Source organism: Tursiops truncatus, chromosome 10, assembly GCF_011762595.2.
Source record: "Tursiops truncatus isolate mTurTru1 chromosome 10, mTurTru1.mat.Y, whole genome shotgun sequence".
NCBI classification, from domain to species: Eukaryota; Metazoa; Chordata; class Mammalia; order Artiodactyla; family Delphinidae; genus Tursiops; species Tursiops truncatus.
This window is the reverse complement of record NC_047043.1, coordinates 10,665,259-10,677,475: the sequence shown is the minus strand read 5'-3', so window position 1 is coordinate 10,677,475 and position 12,217 is coordinate 10,665,259. Positions and strand designations below refer to the sequence as shown.

Below are 12,217 nucleotides of genomic sequence, written 5' to 3'. Positions count from 1 at the left end.
ATGCTGAGCACATCGCAAATATGCAAAAGATGTTTGTGATTGACTAGGAATAGCTCATCTGGTGACTGCTAGTTGACAGGGGGCAAAATCCATGGTTACTGCTCCGGGCACCCTTCTCTCTACCCAGACTCTCGCCTCTTGTGTTGACTGACCTGATGGATGAGGAAGTCCTATAAAAAGAAAAGGGTGGGTTTCCCCTTTGCCCCAAGGGTGCCTTCTGAAGCCCTCCTTTCAAGAGAAGGGTTTTTGAACGAAAAAAATGCTCTTGAACTAATCCTTCCAACGAATCTACCACAGTTGAGCCCAGTCAAGGGTCAAGGTTTGTGGCCAAGCACCTCGTGGTCTACAAACAGCCCTGTGTGGAGAGCTCTTATCAGCTGGCCACGGGGTCATGGGGCCTCACTCCCACAGCCCTGCCCTCAAGCTGATGGGACCTTCAGATACCCACTCCACCACTCCAGCTTCTCCCAGGGGCTTTGAGAACCAAAGAGAGGCTGAGAGGGAAACCCAAAGTGTGGATATGTAAATTATGTTTTAAAATAAAATTCCCCCATTAGGTTTTTCCCTTTGGACTACTTCTTAGTCACCCTGTACTTTCCAGTGATGTGCTCATCTGTTCACTTAATGAACAAAATAAATAGAAAGACCTCTTGCTTCTGTACTTTTCTGGCTGGCTTGCTTTTCTCCTCTAAGAAACTAGAAGCATTTAGAGATGCCGTTCACAACAGGTACAAGTTGCAGAAAAACAAAACACAGAGAAATTGGCCTCAGACTTGATTTGAGGTGCTTTGGAGGAAAGCCTTCTCCCACACCAGGTTCCTCCAGGCACCAGACTCCTCCAAGGCCATGTGAAGAAGACCTGCCATCCGATGAATTCCTTGTGTTACAGTAACATCTACGCTGAAGTGACCTGTTCACATGCACCTTCCTGTGTCTTTGGACTTGCTCTCTGTCCTTCTAGAACCTTCTTGCCGAATCACGGCCTGGCTTCCTCCCTCATTTGATTCAAGTCTGTTCAGACATCACCTTTCCAGAACAGTCTCTTTTAACTACTTCGTATAAAAGAGTAAACCTCTGCCACCTCCTTTACCCCATTTTATTTTTCTCCATAGTACTTCTCATGATCTGAAATTATCTCACATATTAGTTTGCTTTTTATATTTTGTTTCCTCCACTAGAATTTAGAGTTGTATCTTTTTAAAAAATTGCAGTATAAATGTTATATAATGTATATGTTGCAAAATGATCACCATAGTAAGTCCAGTTAACATCTATCACCATATATAATTACAAAAATTTTTTTTCTTGTGATGAGTCCTTATGAGATCTAATCTCTTAGTAACTTTCAAATATGCAATATGGTGTAATTAACTATAGTCCCCATGCTGTACATTACAGCCCCATGACTTATTTACGTTATAATTGGAAATAGGTACCTTTTGACCACCTCCACCCATTTTGTTTACCCCTCACTCCCTGCCTCTGGCAACCACTAACCTGTTCTCCGTATCCACAAGTTTTTTGTTTTTTAGATGCCACATATGAGTGAGCTCATATGGTGTTTGTCTTTCCCTGTCTGACTTATTTCACTTAGCATAATACCAACAAGGTCCATCCATGTTGTCATAATAAGATTTCCTTCTTTTTTATGGTTGAATAATATTCCAGTATATATATATATATATATATATATATATATATATCACTTTTTAAAATCCATTCATACATTGATGGTCATTTAGGTTGATGCCATGTCTTGGCTATTGTAAATAATGTCACAATAAACATGGGGGTGCACATATCTTTTCAAGTTAGTGTCTCCTTTTCTCTGGATAAACATCCGCAAGTGAAATTGTTGAATCATATGGTAGTTCTAGGTTTTGTTTTGTTTTGAGGAAACTCCGTACTGTTTTCCATAGTGGCTGCACCAATTTACATTCCCACCAGCAGTGCACAGAGGCTCCCTTTTCTCCACATCCTCGCCAACTTCTGTTATTTCTTGCCTTTTTGATAATAGCCATTTTAACAGGTGTGAGGCGATATCTCATTGTGGTTTTGATTCACATTTTCCTGATGATTAGTGACGCTGAGCACCTTTTCAGGTACCAGTTGGCCATCTGTATGTCTTCTCTGGAAAAATATTTATTCAGATCCTCTGCCCAATTTTTTTTTTTCTTTTTGCAGTACGCGGGCCTCTCACTGCTGTGGCCTGTCCCGCTGCGGAGCACAGGCTCCGGACGCACAGGCTCAGCGGCCATGGCTCACGGGCCTAGCCGCTCCACAGCATGTGGGATCTTCCCGGACCAGGGCACGAACCCATGTTCCCTGCATCAGCAGGCGGACTCTCAAACGCTGCACCACCAGGGAAGCCCTGCCCATTTTTTAATTGAACTTTTTATTTTGCTATTGAGTGGTAAGAGTTCTTTATGTATTTTGGGTATTTACCCCTTACCAGATATATGATTTGCAAATACTTTCTCCCATTTAGTAGGTTGCTTTTTCATTTTTTTGACAGTTTCCTTCTCTGTGCAGATGCTTTTTAGTTTTATGTAGTCCCACTTGTTTATTTTTGCTTTTGTCACCTCTGCTTTTGGTGTCAAATACAAAAAAATCATCAGAGAGACCAATGCCGAAGAGCTGAGCATGTATGCTTTCTTCTAGGATTTTTATGGTCTCAGTTCTTACATTCAAGTCTTTAATCCATTTTGAATTGATTTTTGTGTATGGTGTAAGATAGGGGTGCATTTTCATTCTTTTGCATGTGACTATCCAGTTTTCCCAACACCATTTATTAAGGAGACTGTCCTTTCTTCACTATATTTTTGACTCCTTTGTCATAATTGATGGTGTATTTCTGAGCTCTCAGTTCTGCTAATTATGTATCTGTTTTTATGCCAATCCCTTACTGTTTTGATTACCATAGCTTTTAATACAGTTAATTTTTAATACATCACCCATGGAGGGTGATGCCTCTAGCTTTGTTCTTCTTTCTCAGAATCGCTTTGGCTATTCAGGGTTCCATTTGTTTTTTTATGGAGGCTTCATCACATAAGCATGATTAATTAAATTATTGGCCATTGGTGATTGAATTTGATTTCCAGCCCGTCTCCCCTTCCTGGAGATTAGGGGAGTGGGGAAGGTAGATGGGACTGAAAGTTCCAGTCTTCTGATTACATGGTTGCCATCACTGGAGGCTTGGAAGGTCTAAAGCAGAGACTGCAAACGGGTACCTACAGGGCCATGAAGGTAACATGAATGCATAAAAAGAGCCAGTTGCCTGACACTAAATTTGACCTATGTGAGAATGGAGGCAATAGGGAGTAGTGAGGTCCATGGCAAACTGAACAGCAACAGCCCACCTAAAAGGAGCAGCCACTACTCAGCTCCAGCCAACAGTTGCTAATGTGAAAATGTTAACCCAGCATTGTCAAATCTTTCTGGGATTTTTTTGCAGAGAAGCTGAGAATTTAGCTATTTATATGAAATCTCTTGAATGTTGCAAACCATTGATTTTTGTTCAAAACACTATGCAGGACAAAACAAACACATCCATGGCTGTCATTTATGTCATAGGATACAACATTTGGTGGTAGCAGTCTTGTCTGGGACCTTACAGAGAGGATCCTTGATGGCCTGGGTCAGTGCCAGGTGACTGGTTGCCTCACATGAAGCTAGATGATGGATTTCAGTTGAGAGAGAAAAAAATCATGCTAAGAGGAGAGAAGATTGAACAAGTGGTTGCCAAGGACAAAGTTCTCCATCACCACTTGGCTGCAGGCCATTCCCATCACAGCTTATTAAGGAGTCATTTAAGTGTCACAAAAGGATTCATTAACATTTTTCTTCTTTGGGGTATAACACCCATAATAACCAAGCAAAGTGGAAAACATCTGTCTTAGCCATTTACATGTATAACTCTCTGGATGATGCCTGAGAACGTCTCAGGGACTCCCAAATGCACCAGCAGCAGCACAAACAGACATGGTCTTGGCCTTGGGCGAGGGAGAAAGACAGGAGATGCTCAAAAGCTCACCCTCCTCCGGGCACCACCCCAAACACTGACCTACTATCATGCTGTATGTTTGCAGGATTCTGCTCTTCAGAACAGAGAACAGGAGGTGAGCTTTCTGTCTGGTGTGACTAAAAGCTACGAACATGAGCACCTTCTCTTTTTTCCAAAATGGAATTCAGCTGGAGACACAGTCGAGCTGTCAGGAAGCCCTAGGACTGCCTTTCAGGTGTTTATTCTCTAGTATCGGGTCCTGGGGTTGACATCCCTCTGCTATACGTACGCAAGAATCATTATCCCAGAGATGAGTCATTTGTAAGATGATGGTATTTGTTTAACACCAGATGTTGCTTGCTTTCCCTCATTTCCTTGCTGTTCGTAGCCCTGGGGATGCTGCACAAATGATGGTTTTGAGGAAGGCCAGGAAAAGTCTCCCCCACCCGAACCGATCTGTGAGCAGCTGCCGGAGGAAGAGCCGAGAGGGCAGAGCGTCCGTCTCTCATGGTAGATGCAGCAATGGTGCTTCCTGCGCAAAAGCATCTGAGCTTCTTTAAGGGTTTCATTTTCTAGAACCGATATCAACAGTGCCACGGAAAGCACATTCCACTAGGACCAGAAAGAGAAAAGAAAGTAACACTTACTGAGCGGTACTCACCGCACACTCACATCACACTGCTTAATCCTTATGATAATCCTGATGGGTGATACTCAGATTTCTATTTCTCTACCTCAGGGAATTGAGGCCCAGATAGGCCTGACCCAAGAGACCAGTGTTAATTAATCATGTGTCTTAGACTTTGCAGATTTTGAATGCTCTGTTCCACAGACCCTGGCTGGGGCTTCAGAATCTGTGCCCACTCTGTTCTGCCAGGAAGAGCCCAGTGACCCCGCACTTTGGGGTCAAACTTATTCCACAAATACCCTCTAGGCCACACAAGTGAGCATCAAGCCGAAAGGGAAGAGAGGATTCAAATTTGCTTGTGGTCACTCACATAACAGAGAGGCAAACAGGCTGAAGAAAGTTCCTGAAAAACACATACACAGTAGCTTACACGAGAGCAAAATACCATGACGTCACTGAGTTAAAGGCTAACTTTCACATGTCTCCCAGCGAACAGAATAGACCTTACCGAAAGGGTTAAACATGAGAGCACAGTCAACTGTCTACTATTCAAAAGGCAGGCTTGAGTGGGGACTTGAGTCCAAAAAGTATACCTATGAAAGGGAGTTTGCCAACCAGGAAAAAGAGGGGTGAGATGTTTGGGGAGCAGAAGCCAACATCTCAGTGGCATCTGAAGTATAGTAAGTTGGTCCAAATTGGAAGAGGCAGACTGTGTGTGTGTGTGTGTGTGTGTGTGTGTGTGTGTGTGTGTGTGTGTGTTCCGGGTTGGTGGGTCAGGAAGGTAGATGATCGGCATCAGGGGATGTGACAATGTTCGCCCGGGTTTTGGACAGGGAAGTCGAGCTGGGAAACAAGGCCAGACTCTTGACCTGAGGACTCTGGGCATCTGGGTGGGAGTCAGGCAAGACCAAGACCCCCAAGCTGAGCACAGATTCCCATCCGGGGCCTTCAGACTTGTTCCCTGAGCTTCCTTAGTCGTGAGCCTGGAGCTGGGTGTTGTAGACAGAAACATAACCCTCTAAAAGCTGTGCGAGCTGTGGGATTTGGAGAGCCTTTATTTGTCAAAGAGCATCTCCACTGATCTGCGTGTCTTAACAAACTTTCGCATTTGGGGTTCATGTTCTCTGGGTGTTCTCATGTTCTCATGTTCTCCACAGCTGCTGCTGGCAACTGAGTGAGAAAAATTACAATTTGGGGTTTGTGGATTTGAGGATATGCCTAAGTGGGAGTGGGTATATGTGCGCATGTCTGTGTGTTTCTCCAGGATTGAGGTGCCTCTTTTGGATGGAAGTTCAGGGCTGGGAACCCCCAAGCACCACTTCTTTCTGAGCAAAGGAAGCCGCAGGTATGGGTGAGGGTGGAGGTGTCTGGAACTTCCCCACCCTACCCCCTCCGCCTCTCCTACCCCAATTCAGGCCCCATCTGTCAATCTTGGAACCCAATCCCATTGGCAAATTACAGCCTGAGAGTAAGAGCTGATAGGACCTGGCCCCTCCTCCACACAGGACCTCCTGAGACACAGCTAGGAAACAGAGATGGGGTTTTTCTCACCTGTTCTCTCCAGTCCTCGTGAGCACAAGCCAGTGGGCTCCAAGTCCAGCATGCACTTTTCTTCTACATTTACGCCAACTTACCAATTACTATACATGACTGAAAATAACCTACATCTGAATCTTATTTCTAACATCTTAACTGGTCCTGGACCATAATCTTTCATTCTCAACAAAGACCCAGGTCTGACATTCCACATGTCCCATTTGTCACCTCACCCAGGGACCCATCCTAAGTCCATTCATTATTCCTGCTCCCCTAAAGGTTAACTTCTCACATTATCTATTTTTCCCTCATGAAGACCTAGAGCCCTTCCTGTCAACAGGCCTCAGGCACAGTCAGCCTCAAGTGCATGGCCAAAGCCACACTGGGGTCACCCAGTCAACCAGGGCTCATTACAGCTTTGGTCTTCTGAAGGTGACCCAGGTCCAGTTCCCCTGGCTGGGACACATCATTTTCCAGGATCTAACTTCAGATTTGGGGATTCTCAGAAAGTCTGGATGGAACAGAATGCTTGAAGTAGGAGGATAGTTTTCAACACTTAGGAGCTCTTTTAGAAAGAGCTGTGGCTTTGGTTTTGTAGCCAGGGTGGGCTGTCCAGAGTAATTGACCCTTTGAGGGTTTAAGCTCACCCCCTCGTGTTCCTGCATGACAACAAGTGGCCTCTCCATTCACCTGGCCTGCACTGCAGAGGAATCCCAGGATCTTTCCCATGGTGCCACTCGAACCAGCCCTGCAAAAAGTGTCCGTACGATCTCTCGTGGCTCTCAAATTGTCTTTGAGTTTTAAGGAATGCCAGGCTCTACAAACTTAAAGAGAAATCTCTTAGTAAAGCCTCTTAGATTTAGCCTTCACAGCTTAATCCAACCCTGGAAAGTTGCCAGGGGAACAGACTGAAAAGGAGCATTAGGGAACTCCTAGGGGTGGTGGGGACCTGAACTTCCTGTGCTGAAATTCTGTGAGTCCTTGAGGAATGATTAACTGAGAACCCACCCGCTCCCCACTCTCATTTGCAGGCGCCTCCTACCTCCCAGCCACTGCCCTTTGCTCATGAAGATTTTAGGATGAGGCTCACTGTTTCTCTGTCGCTACCATCTCAACCACAAAGACAACCTGCCCACATTCTGGCCCTTCAGTCTTTTTATATCTTTGTTGACATCTTTCTTCTATCCCATTTTATCCATCCACCCCCAGGAGCATCACCTGCCCTTCCAAAGACTCCAACATTTCTTAAACCCCTTCAGGATCTTTAACCCATCGTCACTATCTTCTTCACATCCACCCGCCTCACCCACTGTCCTTATTTCCCCTCCTTACTCAACTTGTATCCCTAGCCCACCATTCTGCTCACTTGCATCCATGCTGCCTTCACTACTTAATCCCTGTTTCCATTTGTCATGCTTGCTTGGCTAAATCCCAGCTCTGTTTAAACTCAACTCCTTGCCTACTCAGCTCCCAAGCTCAAACCATTGCATGAGGCTAGAGGAAAACACATAACTATGCAGATGGGTCTTGCTTTCTATTTATTACCACAAACCTCAAGTGGGCCCTCAGCACTGTCTGAGTGATTACCCTTCTTCTCCCCTTTCCCCACTCTCAGCTGAGGACCTCGGTTCTTATTTCACTGGAAAACAAAGTCAGAAGAGAATTCTTCTCACCAACAAGTCTACCGACTTCTGAATCTGTATTCACTGGCTCCTTCCAGAACTCTCCACATGTGCTTATTCAAGGGCATCACAATTTTCCCCTCTCTCTCCTGACTCATCTCTCTACTTGGTCATTTCCCTCAGCCTACAAATATTCTATAATAACTCCTGTCTTTTGAAAACAATCTTCTGTGAAAGAGGAATGGTCCTATAAGGTATTAATACACACTACAAAGGCTCTATAATCCAAACAGTGTGGTGTCAACACCTAAAAAGACAGATCAATGGAATAAAATGAGAAGTCAAGAAATAGGTCCAAATACTTGAAGAAATCTAGGTTATGATAAGGAGATATCCCAAAATCACTGGGGCTGACTCATTTGGGGCTAACTGGTTAGTCATTAAAAAAATTAATTTAGCTCTATTTCTTGCATGATATATAAGAATAATTGCCAAATGAATCAAAGATCTAGATGCAAAATGAAATTGCACAAGTACTAAAAGAAAACATGGATGAACTTTTAGATAACAGGGGTAGGAAAATATATTTTTTAATATGACTAAAACTGTACATGCTACAAAGGAGAAACTGATAAATTTGACTACAAAAAAAAGCTTTAGCATAGTCAAAACACAAATGAAAACTGACAGAAAAGTATTTGTAGCATAGATCATGAAGAACCAATATCTAATATTTTAAAAATTAAGAAAGACCAAAAATCCAATAGAAAAGTGAGCAAAAGACATGAACAGACAATCCATTAAAAGAACTATAAAATTCAAACATATGAAAATATGATCAACTTCACTCATAATAAAATATGCAAATTAAACCCACATTGAATAATATTTTTACCCATGATGTTGGCAAAAAAAAAAAAAAAATCAAAAGTTTAACAATACCCTCTGTTGGTGAGACTAAAGAAACAGGCACTCAGGAACACTGCTGGTGGGAATGTGGTATGGGACCACCTCTATGGAGGGGAACTTGGCAATACCTAACAAACCTATGCATGCATTTACCCTTCCACCCAGCGATTCCTCTTCTGGAAATTTACTCCAAATATATACCTCTAGCAATATAAAAATACAGATACCCAGAACCTACTGTATAAAACAGGGAACTATATTCAATGTCTTATAATAACCTATAATGGAAAAGAATCTGAAAAAGAATATATATATACATATATTTATATGTATATATTGTAAATCAACTATACTTCAATAAAAAGAAAATACAGATACCCAAGATTATTTATTGTAGCATTACTTATAATTTCAAAATATTGGAAACGCCCTAAAAGCCCAGGCACAGGAGATTGGTTGAATAAAATATGGTACACACAAACAACGAGGTAATGAGATATTAAAAAATAAGAGGAAGAGCTCTGTGAGTGGAAATAGAATGATTTCCAGGAGATACCGTGAAGTGAAAAGACTAAGTACAGAAGAGCATATATCATCTGCTATCTTTTATGTAAGACATAAGGGAAATAATAAGATTTGTATATATCTGCTTCTCTTTACAAAACAAAACACAGGAGGAACAATCCCAAAAGTAATGTAGTTGGTTTCCTACAAGGTGCGTGGGGGGATGGGGTGAACTATAGCATGGGGGGATGCTTTTCTGAGCCTTCCTTTCTGTATAGTTTTGACTTTCGGTAGCATTTCGGTGTTTTACATATCAAAAAATAAAATGAAATCAATAATGAAGTTGAATACCCAGGACCCCTTTGCCCCTCCGGCCATACCCTGACTTCCTCCCAGACTGCCCAGCCCATGGGTGTTTCAGGGGGGTGGGTATGCGCCACAGTTCTGCATATTGTATTTCTCTGGCCATAGGGACTGGCCCAGGGTTGGGCATCCAATGCAAACTGAGGCAGTGACCCGCCACAAGCCTTCAGTTGCTGCTGTTTAGAGAGAGGTCACCTTCCTCTTTTTCACTGCACTTGAGTCCAGGAAGTTGAAGACCTGGAGTGACCCGCAGCCACCTTGAAAGGAAGCCAAAACGGAGGAGAGCAGAGCTGAGAGACCTAAGAGACCAATTTACAGAAATGGTGTTCAAAACCCTACTATTTTTACTTAAGGACATCAACAATCATTTCAAGTCTTTGCCTTTGCCGGCTTGACGTGGGTTTTCTGTCACATGCGTTCAGGGTCTCTGCAGATACCCTAGTAGAAGCCTCTCATTTTGCAGATGTGGACTCTAAGGCCTGATGAGGTGAAGAGGGAGTCCAAGATCACGCTGGGAGATGAGAGCAGAGGCAGCGCTAACACTCAGACCGTCTGGGTCCAAGTTCAGGCTAGAATCAGTGTGGTAGGTGGCCTTCCCCCCAGGCTCACCTGAGGGAGAAAGAGGACAGAAGAGTACGTCCAAGGTAGCAGGGACGCTGCAGGAGGAGAGTTGGGCATCCCCCTCCCACGGCCTAAGTTGCCCCAAGCTGCCTCTGACCGCCCAGGCAGGCCCACCCCACCCCTGCGGGGACACAGGAGATGCTCCAGGGCCACCGTGGAGGCCCCAAGGCTCCCGCTGTGCTGGGAGGAGCTTCGCGGCAGAGCGCTAAGACCCGTCAGCCCAGACAGACCTCTGGGACCTGGCGGACGCAGTGTTGATGAGGGCTGGATGCGGGCTCTGTGTCCCAGGCACAGCACGTCGGGTTGCGTGTGGAAGACACTCAGCAGCTGGGAAACCACTCACCGTGGACTTGCCGTTGAAAGATGAGGGTTCAGACCCTGGCTCTTCCACTCACCCATGGGCCTTCTGCACGGGAAGGGCGGACAAGAATGTCGCCCCAAGGAATCAAGGAGCTGCCTCTCGTGAGGGGCCTGGGTGAGCCGGTCCTCCCACCAGCAGCCCACAGGTGGTGTTAGTCAGCCAGAGTTTTAAACATAAGCCAGCGGTGTTGAAAATTGGGATATTTCATATAAAAATCCAGATTTGTGCTTTCTCTTGAAAATAAAGGAGCCAGTGTTCTCTTGGGCACACTGACCAGAACTGTGATGTACGTGCCCCTTTGTCCAGTCATGAGAGGCTAATCTGCCCTACGGTTCCCCATCACCCACTCCACCTCCCGTTGAAGCTGAACTGGGGGTGGGTGCCAGTGGCCACTCAGCATCTCACACTATTTGTCTCGTGGCCGAGATCTACTGCTCTGCACCGTGTGTCCTCCAAAGCCAGGAAGAAAAGGATTAGCAGAGAAGCCCGCGTCGCTCTCACCCACTTCCCACGCCGCCCACCAGCTCCACTCCTGATGTGATCTGCTTGGCGCTGGCAGGGGTCTGAGTCCACAAGCACAATTGTAAATGCAAATGGCTACCATAAGGTTCATAGATGAAAGAGAGGGAAGGGAATTAGGACTCGAGTTCAAGTTCTATTGGCTGAGATACAAAATCTAGGATATCCTCCCAGATAAGGGGATTGGCATGTGGACTAGTGGTGAGCTTGGGGGGTGTCGGTGTAGGAACAGGGTCAAGGACAGAGACAAGCAAGTTCAGAGGCAAGAAGTCCAGCCTCGGGGCTTCCCTGGTGGCGCAGTGGTTGAGAGTCCGCCTGCCGATGCAGGGGACGCGGGTTCGTGCCCCGGTCCAGGAGGATCCCACATGCCGCGGAGCGGCTGGGCCCATGAGCCATGGGCACTGAGCCTGCGCGTCCCGAGCCTGTGCTCCGCAACGGGAGAAGCCACAACAGTGAGAGGCCCGCGTACCGCAAAAAAAAAAAAAAAGAAAAAAAAGAAGTCCAACCTCTGGGTACCTGCAGAGGAAGTAGTGACGCTGATGGCCTAAGTCCAGAGCAGGGCCTGGTCTCCTGGTGTTGTGAACAGGTACAGCTGGCTGGGGAACAGGAAACCAGGCGGAACTTTACGAAGGCTGGTGACATTTTCGTGGGTTCTCATGTGGAACCCATGAGAGGCAGGTTTGGCCTCTTCTGGGGAAGTTCCCCTGAATCTAGTTTTATGCTTTGGCAGAGGAAATAAAAGTTCTCAGTAAGTGTGGGGAGGGGTCTGTCAAAGCTTACTCAAGTGTCAGCCAGAGGCCCCTGGCGCAGGGGCAGCCAGTGTGGTTCATTATGGAGCTAATTCAGCACAGGGTCCAGGTTCTCAAACTCAGCTGATGTGAAGGTCTTAGAAGATAGAATGCCTCCTGTACCCTAAGGTATAATCATAAACTTTGTTCATTTTTAGCCCGTGATTTGAAAATCAGTGAAGCCCTGAGCTGATGTGGATGTACTGAGGATATAGGGTGATTCTGGATATATTCAATCATTCAGTAGACATTCATTTACTGAGTATCTAGAGTTTACAGTCCATTATGCTTAACACGAGGGAGCCCACAACGGTGGGTAAGACACTGCCTTCACCCTGGAGCAAATTACAGGCCAGTCGGTCA

At 45.3% G+C, this 12,217-nt stretch overlaps 1 protein-coding gene across 1 annotated transcript in view; it reads right to left on the bottom strand.

The window, feature by feature from the left end:
- Positions 1-12,217, bottom strand: part of CD83 (CD83 molecule) — a 178,351-nt gene that overhangs the window by 24,770 nt on the left and 141,364 nt on the right. The gene's annotated exons all lie outside the window — the stretch shown is intronic.